The sequence below is a fragment of the Schistocerca gregaria genome, chromosome 3, assembly GCF_023897955.1.
Source record: "Schistocerca gregaria isolate iqSchGreg1 chromosome 3, iqSchGreg1.2, whole genome shotgun sequence".
NCBI classification, from domain to species: domain Eukaryota; kingdom Metazoa; phylum Arthropoda; class Insecta; order Orthoptera; family Acrididae; genus Schistocerca; species Schistocerca gregaria.
In genome coordinates this window covers 555,189,567-555,205,720 of record NC_064922.1, presented here as the reverse complement: position 1 = coordinate 555,205,720, position 16,154 = coordinate 555,189,567, and the positions used below count along the sequence as shown (strand labels likewise).

At 41.2% G+C, this 16,154-nt stretch overlaps 3 non-coding genes across 3 annotated transcripts; all 3 read left to right on the top strand.

Annotated features, from left to right (window-relative positions):
* The first annotated feature begins 2,709 nt into the window (after positions 1-2,709).
* Trnas-cga (transfer RNA serine (anticodon CGA)) lies at positions 2,710-2,784 on the top strand. The gene has a single exon. It is a non-coding gene; the product is annotated as a tRNA-Ser (tRNA).
* A 225-nt stretch (positions 2,785-3,009) lies between these two features.
* On the top strand, positions 3,010-3,084 carry Trnas-cga (transfer RNA serine (anticodon CGA)). Its single transcript has one exon. It is a non-coding gene; the product is annotated as a tRNA-Ser (tRNA).
* Positions 3,085-3,609: 525 nt separating this feature from the next.
* Positions 3,610-3,684, top strand: Trnas-uga (transfer RNA serine (anticodon UGA)). Its single transcript has one exon. It is a non-coding gene; the product is annotated as a tRNA-Ser (tRNA).
* The last annotated feature ends 12,470 nt before the right edge of the window (positions 3,685-16,154 follow it).

The window sequence follows — 16,154 nt, the reverse complement described above, 5'->3', positions numbered from 1 at the left end:
GCGGAGACATGGCTTAGCCACAGCCTGGGGGATGTTTCCAGAATGAAATTTTCACTCTGCAGCGGAGTGTGCGCTGATATGAAACTTCGTGGCAGATTAAAACTGTGTGCCCGACCGAGACTCGAACTCGGGACCTTTGCCTTTCGCGGGCAAGTGCTCTACCAACTGAGCTACCGAAGCACGACTCACGTCCGGTACTCACAGCTTTACTTCTGCCAGTATCCGTCTCCTACCTTCCAAACTTTACAGAAGCTCTTCTGCGAATCTTGCAGAACTAGCACTCCTGAAAGAAAGGATATTGCGGAGACATGGCTTAGCCACAGCCTGGGGGATGTTTCCAGAATGAAATTTTCACTCTGCAGCGGAGTGTGCGCTGATATGAAACTTCGTGGCAGATTAAAACTGTGTGCCCGACCGAGACTCGAACTCGGGACCTTTGCCTTTCGCGGGCAAGTGCTCTACCAACTGAGCTACCGAAGCACGACTCACGTCCGGTACTCACAGCTTTACTTCTGCCAGTATCCGTCTCCTACCTTCCAAACTTTACAGAAGCTCTTCTGCGAATCTTGCAGAACTAGCACTCCTGAAAGAAAGGATATTGCGGAGACATGGCTTAGCCACAGCCTGGGGGATGTTTCCAGAATGAAATTTTCACTCTGCAGCGGAGTGTGCGCTGATATGAAACTTCGTGGCAGATTAAAACTGTGTGCCCGACCGAGACTCGAACTCGGGACCTTTGCCTTTCGCGGGCAAGTGCTCTACCAACTGAGCTACCGAAGCACGACTCACGTCCGGTACTCACAGCTTTACTTCTGCCAGTATCCGTCTCCTACCTTCCAAACTTTACAGAAGCTCTTCTGCGAATCTTGCAGAACTAGCACTCCTGAAAGAAAGGATATTGCGGAGACATGGCTTAGCCACAGCCTGGGGGATGTTTCCAGAATGAAATTTTCACTCTGCAGCGGAGTGTGCGCTGATATGAAACTTCCTGGCAGATTAAAACTGTGTGCCCGACCGAGACTCGAACTCGGGACCTTTGCCTTTCGCGGGCAAGTGCTCTACCAACTGAGCTACCGAAGCACGACTCACGTCCGGTACTCACAGCTTTACTTCTGCCAGTATCCGTCTCCTACCTTCCAAACTTTACAGAAGCTCTTCTGCGAATCTTGCAGAACTAGCACTCCTGAAAGAAAGGATATTGCGGAGACATGGCTTAGCCACAGCCTGGGGGATGTTTCCAGAATGAAATTTTCACTCTGCAGCGGAGTGTGCGCTGATATGAAACTTCCTGGCAGATTAAAACTGTGTGCCCGACCGAGACTCGAACTCGGGACCTTTGCCTTTCGCGGGCAAGTGCTCTACCAACTGAGCTACCGAAGCACGACTCACGTCCGGTACTCACAGCTTTACTTCTGCCAGTATCCGTCTCCTACCTTCCAAACTTTACAGAAGCTCTTCTGCGAATCTTGCAGAACTAGCACTCCTGAAAGAAAGGATATTGCGGAGACATGGCTTAGCCACAGCCTGGGGGATGTTTCCAGAATGAAATTTTCACTCTGCAGCGGAGTGTGCGCTGATATGAAACTTCGTGGCAGATTAAAACTGTGTGCCCGACCGAGACTCGAACTCGGGACCTTTGCCTTTCGCGGGCAAGTGCTCTACCAACTGAGCTACCGAAGCACGACTCACGTCCGGTACTCACAGCTTTACTTCTGCCAGTATCCGTCTCCTACCTTCCAAACTTTACAGAAGCTCTTCTGCGAATCTTGCAGAACTAGCACTCCTGAAAGAAAGGATATTGCGGAGACATGGCTTAGCCACAGCCTGGGGGATGTTTCCAGAATGAAATTTTCACTCTGCAGCGGAGTGTGCGCTGATATGAAACTTCCTGGCAGATTAAAACTGTGTGCCCGACCGAGACTCGAACTCGGGACCTTTGCCTTTCGCGGGCAAGTGCTCTACCAACTGAGCTACCGAAGCACGACTCACGTCCGGTACTCACAGCTTTACTTCTGCCAGTATCCGTCTCCTACCTTCCAAACTTTACAGAAGCTCTTCTGCGAATCTTGCAGAACTAGCACTCCTGAAAGAAAGGATATTGCGGAGACATGGCTTAGCCACAGCCTGGGGGATGTTTCCAGAATGAAATTTTCACTCTGCAGCGGAGTGTGCGCTGATATGAAACTTCCTGGCAGATTAAAACTGTGTGCCCGACCGAGACTCGAACTCGGGACCTTTGCCTTTCGCGGGCAAGTGCTCTACCAACTGAGCTACCGAAGCACGACTCACGTCCGGTACTCACAGCTTTACTTCTGCCAGTATCCGTCTCCTACCTTCCAAACTTTACAGAAGCTCTTCTGCGAATCTTGCAGAACTAGCACTCCTGAAAGAAAGGATATTGCGGAGACATGGCTTAGCCACAGCCTGGGGGATGTTTCCAGAATGAAATTTTCACTCTGCAGCGGAGTGTGCGCTGATATGAAACTTCGTGGCAGATTAAAACTGTGTGCCCGACCGAGACTCGAACTCGGGACCTTTGCCTTTCGCGGGCAAGTGCTCTACCAACTGAGCTACCGAAGCACGACTCACGTCCGGTACTCACAGCTTTACTTCTGCCAGTATCCGTCTCCTACCTTCCAAACTTTACAGAAGCTCTTCTGCGAATCTTGCAGAACTAGCACTCCAGCTGTGAGAACCGGACGTGAGTCGTGCTTCGGTAGCTCAGTTGGTAGAGCACTTGCCCGCGAAAGGCAAAGGTCCCGAGTTCGAGTCTCGGTCGAGCACACAGTTTTAATCTGCCAGGAAGTTTCATATCAGCGCACACTCCGCTGCAGAGTGAAAATTTCATTCTGGAAACATCCCCCAGGCTGTGGCTAAGCCATGTCTCCGCAATATCCTTTCTTTCAGGAGTGCTAGTTCTGCAAGATTCGCAGAAGAGCTTCTGTAAAGTTTGGAAGGTAGGAGACGGATACTGGCAGAAGTAAAGCTGTGAGTACCGGACGTGAGTCGTGCTTCGGTAGCTCAGTTGGTAGAGCACTTGCCCGCGAAAGGCAAAGGTCCCGAGTTCGAGTCTCGGTCGAGCACACAGTTTTAATCTGCCAGGAAGTTTCATATCAGCGCACACTCCGCTGCAGAGTGAAAATTTCATTCTGGAAACATCCCGCAGGCTGTGGCTAAGCCATGTCTCCGCAATATCCTTTCTTTCAGGAGTGCTAGTTCTGCAAGATTCGCAGAAGAGCTTCTGTAAAGTTTGGAAGGTAGGAGACGGATACTGGCAGAAGTAAAGCTGTGAGTACCGGACGTGAGTCGTGCTTCGGTAGTTCAGTTGGTAGAGCACTTGCCCGCGAAAGGCAAAGGTCCCGAGTTCGAGTCTCGGTCGGGCACACAGTTTTAATCTGCCAGGAAGTTTCATATCAGCGCACACTCCGCTGCAGAGTGAAAATTTCATTCTGGAAACATCCCCCAGGCTGTGGCTAAGCCATGTCTCCGCAATATCCTTTCTTTCAGGAGTGCTAGTTCTGCAAGATTCGCAGAAGAGCTTCTGTAAAGTTTGGAAGGTAGGAGACGGATACTGGCAGAAGTAAAGCTGTGAGTACCGGACGTGAGTCGTGCTTCGGTAGCTCAGTTGGTAGAGCACTTGCCCGTGAAAGGCAAAGGTCCCGAGTTCGAGTCTCGGTCGGGCACACAGTTTTAATCTGCCAGGAAGTTTCATATCAGCGCACACTCCGCTGCAGAGTGAAAATTCCATTCTCTTGTGGATGCTTTCCACTATCTCGTTTTCATAGCACAGTAATGCTATGACAGCACGTTGCTTCTGACGAACGTCAAGTGTAGCAGCCATCTTGAAGACATGCTGTGACGGCGCCACTCACGGGAACAGGTTGAACTAAGTTTGAAAACAAGCAGGAAGTATGTATATACCTACTGTAAAACTTTCACACACGCAGAATGAAAACTGTATTTTTACAAAAATATTGTGCATTTCTTTTAGAGTAACCCTCTTAGCTGATGTGGAACCTGTTGTATGTGAGTCAATGAACGGTGCTTCAAACGAAGCTGTTGAAATAAATGATGGTATGACTGACATATCAGAAGCTTTTGATGGCACTTGGTAGAAGCACGGCTACAGTTCAAAGAATTCTGTTGCTATGGTTACCAGTGTGAATACTGGAAAGGTAATAGGTTTCCAGATTTTAGCCAATCATTGTTATAAGTGTAAATCAGAAAATGAAGGACATATCCGTGACAAAAATTAAGAAGGAACAAGTGGTAGCATGGAGTCCTCTGCATCTATTGAAATTTTTACTCGATCTGTAAACGAAAGGGGAGTGTGTAACACTACGTTCTTAGGTGGTGGAGACTGAAAAGTATATAACAGTGTGGTTGCCGCACAGTCTTATGGCGAGCAAATTATCATAAAACTGGAAGTGTTGGTCATGACCAGAAGAGGATGGGCACCAGATTGATGAAGTTGAAATAAAGGTTGAGAGACAAGAAACTTTCTGATGGTAAAACCATAAGTGGCAGGTTGACAGACAAAATGACTGATGAACTACAGCAGTATTATGGGATGACCATCAGAAATAAGACTGAGGATTTGTTGAAAATGAATCAGGAAGTATGGGCTACATTCTTCCACAGGCTGTTAACTGATGAAAAACCACTCCACCACCTTTGCCCACCTGTACCTGATTCATTGTGCAATTACGGCAATGCCCAGTACTCAAACAGTTCATACAGCGATAAACATTTCATCCCAGGAGCAGTCATGAATATCATAAAACCTATTTACAGAGACGTGGCAAATCCTGAATTACTGGAGAAGTGTCTGCATGGTGAACTCAAAATCCCAATTAGTAGTTCAATAATCTTATATGGACTCGCTTACCAAAAAATATGTTTGTTGGAATGAAGACACTAATGTGGGGGGGGGGGGGGCAGTGATGCTGTTATTGCTTTCAATGATGGAAACATTGGTAGGGTGAAACTGCTACAGCATATGGGAATTAATCCTGGAGCAAACTGCATTAGAGAACCTGAATGGATAGATAAGATTCGCACTGATAAAGCTGAGTATGCAGCACAGTAGGCTACTAAGGAGTCCAGGAAGAAGAAAAGAAGAAAAAACCTGGAAAAAGATCAAGAGGATTATATACAGTATGGTGCAGGGTGCTTCTGGGTGACTAAAAATAAAAAGTTTCAAAAAGACTGTAACTCACTTATTATATGCTTAACTTTAGAAGGCGCTCCTGAAAATTTACATTTTCTGTTACATTTTTTCCTAAATCACAGAAACCACTTCGAGTAGAGTAGAGAGAGTAATAAAATTCATATCCTGAGTCTACTGAGCTAAAATAAGAACATAATGTTAGGTATAATTAAAATTATTTAGGATAACATACAAAAATGTACACAAAATTTTAACCGTGTAGTTAAAAATTTGCATTTCCGAAAGCAGTGTCTGAAATGCAATTATTATAGTTCAGTAGACTCAGAACATACATTTTAATGTCCTGTAAAAGTTTCATGCCAGTGGCTACAGAGGTTTCTGAAATACAGGGAAACCAAGTCACTAAATTTAATATTGTCGAGATAGAGCGTTCCAACTCCCCTTAACCTAACTCCTGCACCTAATACCTATTATTGTGAAGACCGCAGCAACTGGTTGAATTAGCTCAAGCTGATAGCTTGGGAAATGATAGATGAAAATCTAAACTGGACTGAGCACATAACTGAAATGTGCAAGAATGTATCAGCATCTCCCCATGCCCTGCAAAATTATAAAAAGCTATTCCCTCTTGATCAGAACAAGAAACTTGTACAAACACTTACAGTTCCAGTTGTTGATTACAGAGCGTTTACTGCAAGTCCCTTTCAGGGAATCTCAGGGCACCTGGAACTGGTTCTGAGTACCGATGTTCGTTATATCTGTAGTGTTCGATACTTCGCTCGTATGTCACCATAATATGCACAGATGTCCTGGTTGCGTGCAGACAGAGGCAGAGATTTCCGTACCCTATGTCTTCACTGCCGTGTTACCAACGAACGCCGTCGAATCTTTCCTCGACGTTAACACTCTTGTCTGAACAGCAAGACAAACACCCACTCACATCAGAGCAAAATCCTTTCTGTATCACCCAGTCGTTCAGCCACTTTCTGAGAGTCCTTTCACAGTAGCAGGAACTCGACTCTGGGATAATCTCCAGCATTATATTAGGGAACTAAATGACATCTCCAGCTCCAGAAGACAGTTATTGACATATTTATTAAAGCAACGAAAAGGATTACCATTGTCCCTGTAGGCACTCGTTGCCTTTGTACATCTTTCTTGCCAACCAGATCTTTCCTTTTTTCTCAGAATTCTTAGCTAGTACGATACCCTTAAACTTGCTTTCCCCAGAACTCGCTATATCAGAAACATCTATTTTGCACACCTGTAAATTCTTTTTATATCTGCCACTATCATTATTGTTATTATTATTACAGTTATCATTATTAGTGGAAGCAGCAAGAGTATCACTGCTTAACTTAATTAGTTCACATTCCGTATTATTTACTCACATTGTTACTATAGACACGCAGATGATTTTAATGTTGTTGTCATTTTAAAATTGATATTTATTAGGTAGCTATGTCGTAAAAAGGTACTGAATGTGTGAAACTCTTGTATGATGTAAGAGAGGGGCTGATGGCCCTAAATCATATCAAGTTCAATAAATAAATAAATAAAAGAAAATGACGATATCAAGACAAATTTTAAATTCATACATTCGCTGTATATAGCGCAAGTAGTGCAACCATTGTGTTTCATTTCAGCGTGACCTGCCTAAATTAAATTTAAACACAGTGTGGGAGCATTAGGAATGAAACGCATGCTGACCTTGGCCTCCAAATATTTATAATATCGGAAAAGAGTGATAAATATCGGCAGAGTAGGTTAAATCAGTAACATCGACTTATGGGAAGGCGTTTTTGAAAAATGATGTAACGCTAAAAATTTATCCGTATGAAACTGAGATAACTGAGGAAGGATTGAAAATGCACATATCCTCATACATAATTGTGTCTCGATACCGGGGAAACATTACAGCCCCAAGCGTAGACAGCATGTGTGACAATTGGCCACGTAGTAGCACACAGTATACAAATTACCAGGTTTCCAGCAAGGGAAGTACAAATTGCGACTAAATCTATAGTAGCCTTGAAAAATGTTGGTATAGCAAACTGAATCGTTGGGAGACAATGAACTGTGGAGGTCTTCGTCGCAAAATAATTCACTGATTTGGTTAGATACGTCATCATCATCATCAGACACAGCTGTGCTAAGAACAAAGAAATACAATAGAAAATGTTCCTCGGAAAAAATATATGTATCACTGGACAACAGTTTCTACTACATCCAAAGTGGGCACATAAGATACTGAAAATGTAGCCCTCACGTATGTGGAGCGTGGTGCCCAACAGACCAAACATCGAAAAACGTAGAAGGAAAATAAATGCCGTCAATATATGGCGAAAATGGGCACATAAGATACTGAAAACGTAGCTCTCGCGTATGTGGAGCCTGGTGCAAAACTGACCGTACGTCGAAAAACGTAGAAGGAAAACAAATGTCATCAATATATGGCGTTAATTACCATACAGACAATAGTTGGCTGTCAAAGAAAGTAATCAGGCGGAAGCATACTATGAATATATCGATTATATGCACACTGAAAAAATAAAAATAAAAAAGGAGGGAAAGAAAGACAAACCACGAACGAATTATCCGAATGAGACAGAAATGGACAGATGTGATCTAGAAGTACAGACAATCAAAGGCATACAGTTTCAGAAAACCTGGAAGAATTATTAGAGAGAAAGAGCTTCACAAATTGAACAAATCAGTAACACGTTGATCCCCCTCTGGCCCTTATGAAAGCAGTTACTCGGCTTTGTGCTAATTGATAGAATTGTTGAATATCCTCCTAAGGGATATCGTCCAAAATTCTCTCCAATTACCTCGTTAGATAGTGAAAATCCCAAAATGGTTAGAGGGCCCTGCCCATAATGCTCTAAATGTTCTCAGTTTGGGAGAGAGCTGGCGACCTTGTTGTCAAAGATATGGTTTTGGAAGCACAAAGGCAAGCAATAGAAACTCTCGGCGTGTGCAGGCGGGCATACTCTTACTAAAATGTAAGCCCAAGATAGCTTGCCATAGAGGGCAACAAAACGGGACGTAGAATATCGTCGACGTACCGCTGTGTTGTATGGTTGCCGGTGATGACAACCGAAGGGGTCCTGCCATGAAATGATATGCCACCCCAGACCATCACTCCCGGCTGTCGGACCATATGGCACGTCACAGGTCGGTATACCGCCACTGTCTGTGACGGCTCTAGACACATCCTTGCTGGTCGTAAGGATGAAACTGTCACACTTTTGTCAAGCCATAATTAATTTTCAATATATTTACCGTCTAATCAAAACACTGACAATTATGAGACGTCACATTATTCTAGAAGTCGCAGTCATGTTTGAGATTTTATTGCAGAAGTAATTGGCAATGGCGATAAATGCAGAAACATTCTGTCGTTAATAAAGTTTAGTTATTATAAGCAGCTATTCTGGTGCATCTTTCTAATAATCACGTCATTACCTGGCACATATTATGCTATGGCCCTAAAGAAGAAAAACTATTGACCAAATTAATTAACTAGAGAGAGACAAAGGGCAAGGGTGCAAAATAAAAGCAAAAATCAAGGATCAGTGTGTTATATGGTATGGGTGAATTAAAGAGGGACCAGAAATTTTTTAAAAATAACTGACGATATAACAACAGCAACAGAAAACGAAAGAAATTAAAAAGTGATATGCAGCGTACATCATAACTAACAGCGAAGCCCAATTCATAATAGTACACATGTGTGCGTAAACTATCTATTTGCGACGTAATTGGGAATATTTGGTTACGACTTTACATTAACTTCAGTATGAAATATGATCTTACTTGGTAGAAAGGTATTTGAGATGTATGCTTTCAGATTAAGTTCCCGCCGAAATGGATTCAAATTTCAACACGGTGTATCTTAACAAGAGGTACAGCACTATCCCATCATGTCACTGGTTGCAATTTACTGTACTCTGACACATATCAGAGGTGCCCTACACATCATCTCATCTAGACGCAAAACTGTCCTCATCTCTGCACTGAGTTATGAATTCTTTCAAACATGCCTGGCTCATCTCGTAAATCTTGACAACCTGCTGCTGCATTTCTTCAAGCTTAGAAACAAAAAGAGACTGTAACAAGAGAAATCGTAAAAGAAGGGCTGTAATACGTGATCACACAATGCTTTAAAAGTAAATATCCCATACCAGACTGTATCCCTGCAGAGGATCACCTGATTTTCCTTGCACAGATGAAAAATAAACTTTTATGTAAATACGATAAACCGGAAAATCCGGGTAGTAATATACAAAAGGATATTACAGGATAGATAATGATCTTGGTTCTTAAAAGCTCAGGGAACCTAAGACGAATCACCTACGTGAACATCGTTTATAAAATAATAGCACGGAATCTCGAACAAAGGTAAAAATCGCTGATGAAAATGTTAACCCCTTAGTGCCGTTTAGCATGAATTTGCATCATACCAAAGGGACCCAGTAAACGGAAAGTTAATTTTTTTTAAGGGCTAGTGACGGTATGTGCAGCTTTTATACGAAGCTACCAAGGCCTCTAACACGTGCTGTCATTTCTCGAGCGTTTTGGGTACTTCAAGAGCCACTTGCTGTTCGCGCCCTTGTTCGCGACACCCACCGCCCCCACACACACACCCACATCCACACCCACACCCACACCCACACCCACACATACCCACAAAAAACACACACACACACACCCACAAAAACACACACACACACACACACACACACACACACACCCACAAAAAAAACACACACACACACACACACACACACACACACACACACACACACACACACCCATACACACAAAAAAACACACACACACCCACAAAAAAAACACACACACACACACAAAAACACACACACACACACACAAAAACACACACACACACACACACACAAAAACACACACACACACACACACACAAAAAAACACACGCACACACACACACACACACACACACACACACACACACACACACACACACACACACACACAAAACACACACACACACACACACACACACACACAAAACACACACACACACACAAAAACACACCCACACCCACACAAAAACACACACACACACACACACACACACACACCCAAATACACACACACACACACTAAACACACACACACACACACACACACACACACACACACACACACACACACACACACACACACACACTAAACACACACACACACACACACACACACACACACACACACACTAAACACACACACACACACGATGTTATGATCATTTTCTGGAGAATTACATCTAGGTACACAGAGTTAAGTTCAGTTTCTATAATTATTTATTAGTATAACAATATCAATGGTGACATAAATCATATTTTGATGTCATAAACTAGTTGCAACTGTAATTGACCCGAAAAATACTGATAGTATAAAATACACAACATTTGTGTAGCTTTGTAGGATCATGCCTCACAATTAGGTGAAGTCAAGTGGAACACAATACTGTTTTGACTGATTACATTTCACTTTTTTGTGATGTGAAAACTGCTAATACTCTAAAGCTTTTACTTTATTAAAATTCCCCGAGGTTTTATGCTCCAGGCAATGCAAATGTACATTTGAAAGGTCGCGTATCACCCACGGAGGGAAACTGGCAGTATCAAAATCCCCCATGCTAAACGAATTATATACTGAAATTCTAATCTGTAAAAGTTGAGACTGTCTGAAAATAGGGAAAAAGACATGACAAAGAAACTGAGGTACGCCTTTCAGCCAGTATAGAAATACTTCAGTTGATAGATGAAAGGAGGAAGTACAAACATGTTCCGGGAAAATCAGGAATACAGAAATACAAGTCGCTGAGGAATGAAATAAATAGAAAGTGCAGGGAAGCTAGGACGAAATGGCTGCAGGAAAAATGTGAAGACATCGAAAAAGATATGATTTTCGGAAGGACAGACTCAGCATACAGGAAAGTCAAAACAACCTTTGGTGACATTAGAAGCAACGGTGGTAACATTAACAGTCCAACGGGGATTCCACTGTTAAATGCAGAGGAGAAAGCAGATAGGTGGAAAGAATTCATTGAAAGCCTCTATGAGGGTGAAGATTTGTCTGATGTGATAGAAGAAGAAACAGGAGTCGATTTAGAAGAGATAGGGGATCCAGTATTAGAATTGGAATTTAAAAGACCTTTCGAGGACTTACAGTCAAACAAGGCAGAAGGGATAGATAACATTCCATCAGAATTTCTAAAATCACTGGGGGAAGTGACAACAAAACGACTATTCATGTTGGTGTGTAGAATATATGAGAATGGCGACATACCATCTGACTTTCGGAAAAGCATCATCCACACAATTCCGAAGACGGCAAGAGCTGACAAGTGCGAAAATTATCGCACAATCAGCTTAACAGCTCATGCATCGAAGCTGCTTACAAGAATAATATACAGAAGAATGGAAAAGAAAATTGAGAATGCGCTAGGTGACGATAAGTTTGGCTTTAAAAAAAGTAAAGGGACGAGAGAGGCCATTCTGACGTCACGGCTAATAATGGAAGCAAGGCTAAAGAAAAATCAAGACACGTTCATAGGGTGTGTCGACCTGGAAAAAGCGTTCGATAAAATAAACTGGTGCAAGCTGTTCGAGATTCTGAAAAAAGTAGCGGTAAGCTATAGGGAGAGACGGGTCATATACAATATGTACAACAACCAAGAAGGAATAATAAGAGTGGACCATCAAGAACGAAGTGCTCGTATTAAGAAGGGTGTAAGACAAGGCTGTAGCCTTTCGCCCCTACTCTTCAATCTGTACATCGAGGAAGCAATGATGGAAATAAAAGAAAGGCTCAGGAGTGGAATTAAAATACAAGGTGAAAGGATACCAATGATACGATTCGCTGATGACATTGCTATCCTGAGTGAAAGTGAAGAAGAATTAAATGATCTGCTGAACGGAATGAACAGTCTAATGAGTACACAGTATGGTTTGAGAGTAAATCGGAGAAAGACGAAGATAATGAGAACAGCGAGAAACTTAACATCAGGATTGATGGTCACGAAGTCAATGAAGTTAAGGAATTCTGCTACTTAGGCAGTTAAATAACCAATGACTTACGGAGCAAGGAGGACATCAAAACCAGACTCGCTATGGCAAAAAAGGCATTTCTGGCCAAGAGAAGTCTACTCATATCAAATACCGGCCGTAATTTGAGGAAGAAATTTCTGAGGATGTATGTCTGGAGTACAGCATTGTATGGTAGTGGAACATGGACTGTGGGAAAACCGGAACAGAAGAGAATAGAAGCGTTTGAGATGTGGTGCTATAGACGAATGTTGAAAATTAGGTGGACTGATAAGATAAGGAATGAGGAGGTTCTAGGCAGAATCGGAGAGGAAAGGAATATGTGGAAAACACTGATAAGGAGAAGGGACAGGATGATAGGACATCTGCTAAGACATGAGGGAATGACTTCCATGGTATTAGAGGGAGCTGTAGAGGGCAAAAACTGTAGAGGAAGACAGAAATTGGAATAGGTCAAGCAAATAATTGAGGACGTAGGTTGCAAGTGCTACTCTGAGATGAAGAGGTTAGCACATTAGCACCGGAAAGGAATTCGTGGCGGGCCGCATCAAACCAATCAAACCAGTCAGTAGACTGATGACAAAAAAAAAAAAAAAAAAAAAAAAAAAAAAAAAAAAAAAAAAAGCAAAACTACTATACGAGGAACTTCGGGATCCAACAAATCAGTTGGAGAGGAGTCTAACAGAGCTAATTTATTATGTCATTGGACCTCTCCATTTTGCCAAGATTGTTTCGACTAATCTACAGAGGTTTTGCTGGGAAGCAGATACACATCATTGATACAGTCCAGATCTCTTCCCATGCGATCTCCATATTTTTGGAGCCCTGAAGACAAACTTTCGTGTCCTTAGATTTCCTTTGGACGACTAAGTGTACGACTTGGTACAGTCATGTTTCTGTAAGCTAAAATCAGTGTCCAACGATTCAACATTGAATGTAATTAAGCTTAATGAGCAGCTAAAATATATTAAAATACCACAAGATTCTCATAAAACTACAGTAAAAAATAATGTCGGTGTATTGTATCTGAATATCAGGGGATTAAAACACAAAATAGATGACTACCTTGTTTGGTTAGGAGATTTAGAAACAGTGTAGAATAAATGTACTACAGCAGTCTGAATATCATATAGTCACATATGGGAAAGATAAATGTAGGTAGATGTAAGCTTTCAGCACATGCAAGTAGAGACCCTAAGGAGGGAGAATGAGTTGCTGTATATGTCCCACTAAAATTAGGAAAATAAATTCACTTGAAAGTAAAATCTCTCATGTAGTTGATGACATTTTCAGCTGGGTACTAAAAGCTTGTTTCCAACAGTTAAGTAGAAGTCTCAGCCACATATTTGGTACCACACTGAAAAATGGCATTTTCCCAAATGAACTGAAATATGCTGTTGTTAAATCATTGCATAAAAAGGGGGATAGGTCTGATGCTAACAATTACCATCCAATCTCTCTTCTGACAGCTTTATCCAAAATTCTTGAAAAAGTAATATATTCAAGAGTAGCTTCACATTCGTAAAAATTAGCTACTAAGAAAATATCAGTTTGGTTTTTGGAAAGGCCTTTCAACAGAAAATGCCTTATAAACTTTCAAATATGACTATGTGAATCATGAAATTCCAGTTAAGCTTAACTACTATGGTATGAGTGAGACACTGCAGGATTGGAGGAATGCAGAAGATTGAAATTAACGGTACAGAGAGACTGCTAAACTCAGCAGAGTGCTGTAATTGGGGAAGTATCAAGAATGTTGTCCCACAGGGTTCAGTCTTGGTTCCATTATATTGTTCTTAATATACATTCATGACTTGCCAGTGTATATATGCAAAGTTAGTTCTTTTTGTTGATGATACACCCAACGAACAAGAATTAGCTGAGGAAATTGTAAATAATGTCTTTCAGAAAATTATTAGATGGTTCTCTGCAAATGCACTCTCACTAAATTTCGAGGAAATTCGTATATACAGTTATGTATAGTAAGTGGCGTAACAACATTGATAAACATAGATTTTGAACAACAGTCTGTTGCTAAGGCAGAGTATTAAAAATTTCTGGGAAGGTGCCTGATACGAAATTGTATTGGAGGAAACGCATTCATGATTGGCTGAAACATTTGAGTTCGTTTACTTATGCTATTAGGGTTTTTCCAGTAAATTAGACTATTATGCTTATTTTCATTCACTGGTTTCACATGGTATCACATTTTGAGGTAATTTGTCATTAAGAGAAAAATTATTCACTGCACAAAGGCGTGTAATCAGAATAATTGCTGGAACCCACACTTTGCACAATTTAAGGGACTTTGGATATTCACAGTACCTTCGCAATACATATATTCACTTATGAAATTTGTTAATAATACATCCCAATTTAAAAATAATAGCAAAGTGCACAGCTGCAACACTAGAAGAAAGGATGATCTTCACTATTCTAATCAGCATTTAAAAATAAATTAGAAGGATTTCTGAATGACAACTTCTACTCAATAGATGAAGTTCTAGATATGAAGCTGTAATTGCAACAAAAAAGTAATTATATCTTGTAAAGAACCCTTATGTTGATCTGACATTCCACATCATTACGAAATGTTGTATGGATCATCTATGGAACAAGTATTAATGTAATGTAACCACATACATTCTTGATCGTCTTATCTCACAATTATGGCGGGTATTTTTAAAATAATCAGTTTATTGACTTTTTCCCATTTGTCCATTTTCATTTGACCGCCCATTTTATTCAAAAAGTATATTACCATATTCTTCATTCTTAATCATGTAAATCCTATCAGTGCATCATCAATACATTAAATAGAAACCTGTTGCTAAATGTAGTGTTGTAAGTTTCTCAAATGTCAGTCGTTACAAATATGTGAGATACCGAATTATAGCTGACGGGAACAACATTCCTTCGATTTAACTTTATGTGTTTTATAACGCTTCATTATGATTGCAAAATATATTTTTTTCAATTTTTTTCTGCCAAATATAAATTTATTTAGTTTAAGGGGTTATCAGAGTTGCTGTACCGAACAAGTGCTGCCGAAGTAAAACACTATTGCCAAACATTCGATTATAGAGATTTAACAGCGACTTCAGAAGCCTAGAAAATTTAGCGTGTATTTCAGTCTCTAAGGTTTTGGAAAGACATTTGACAAAGTAATTCACAAATACCCATACAATATGCAACCTCAATGAGTCAATTAAATAGAACAGAATACCAAGTCATAGTGTAACGTAAATGACACTCAATGGACAGCTAACTAATAATATGTGAACCCCATGAGAGAAGAGTGCCCAATGTCCAGTGTGCTTTTCGATACTGGGATCGAAACCTTATCGAAAGTGTGAAAGATAAGCTACAAGATTTATCGTAAATGAGAGGAAAGTTTTATGGAATGCGCTCATAGATCAGGTAGGATGTTTGGTCAAAAGCGAAAAGGAAGTATGTGAAGTTCCACATATCAGAAATAAATATGATCTGGCATCCAGAGCTAAAATACGAGGACGTGCTGAAAAGTAGTGCCTCCCAATTTTTATGTGAAAACTTTTTAAATTATACAAACTGTATTAATATTCTGCATATTTATTCTTTAGGTCTATTTATTTATTTATCAACTTAGTCACCCTGGCGACGAACACATTCCTTCCCAACGAAGGACCAATTTGTCGATACCGTCACTGTAGAATGTTCGACTTTGTTGACGGAGCCACAATCACACCTCTGCTTGCACCGCTTCATATCTCACAAAATGAAGTCCTCGGAGGTGTTAAAGTGCGCGTCATTTATGACGACGAAAGAGTTTAGGTTCGTTCTGCGCATCTAACGTCACAAAACAGTCAGCCAATGAACAGAGAACGGCGTTGCCAGAGCTTGTCTGCAGT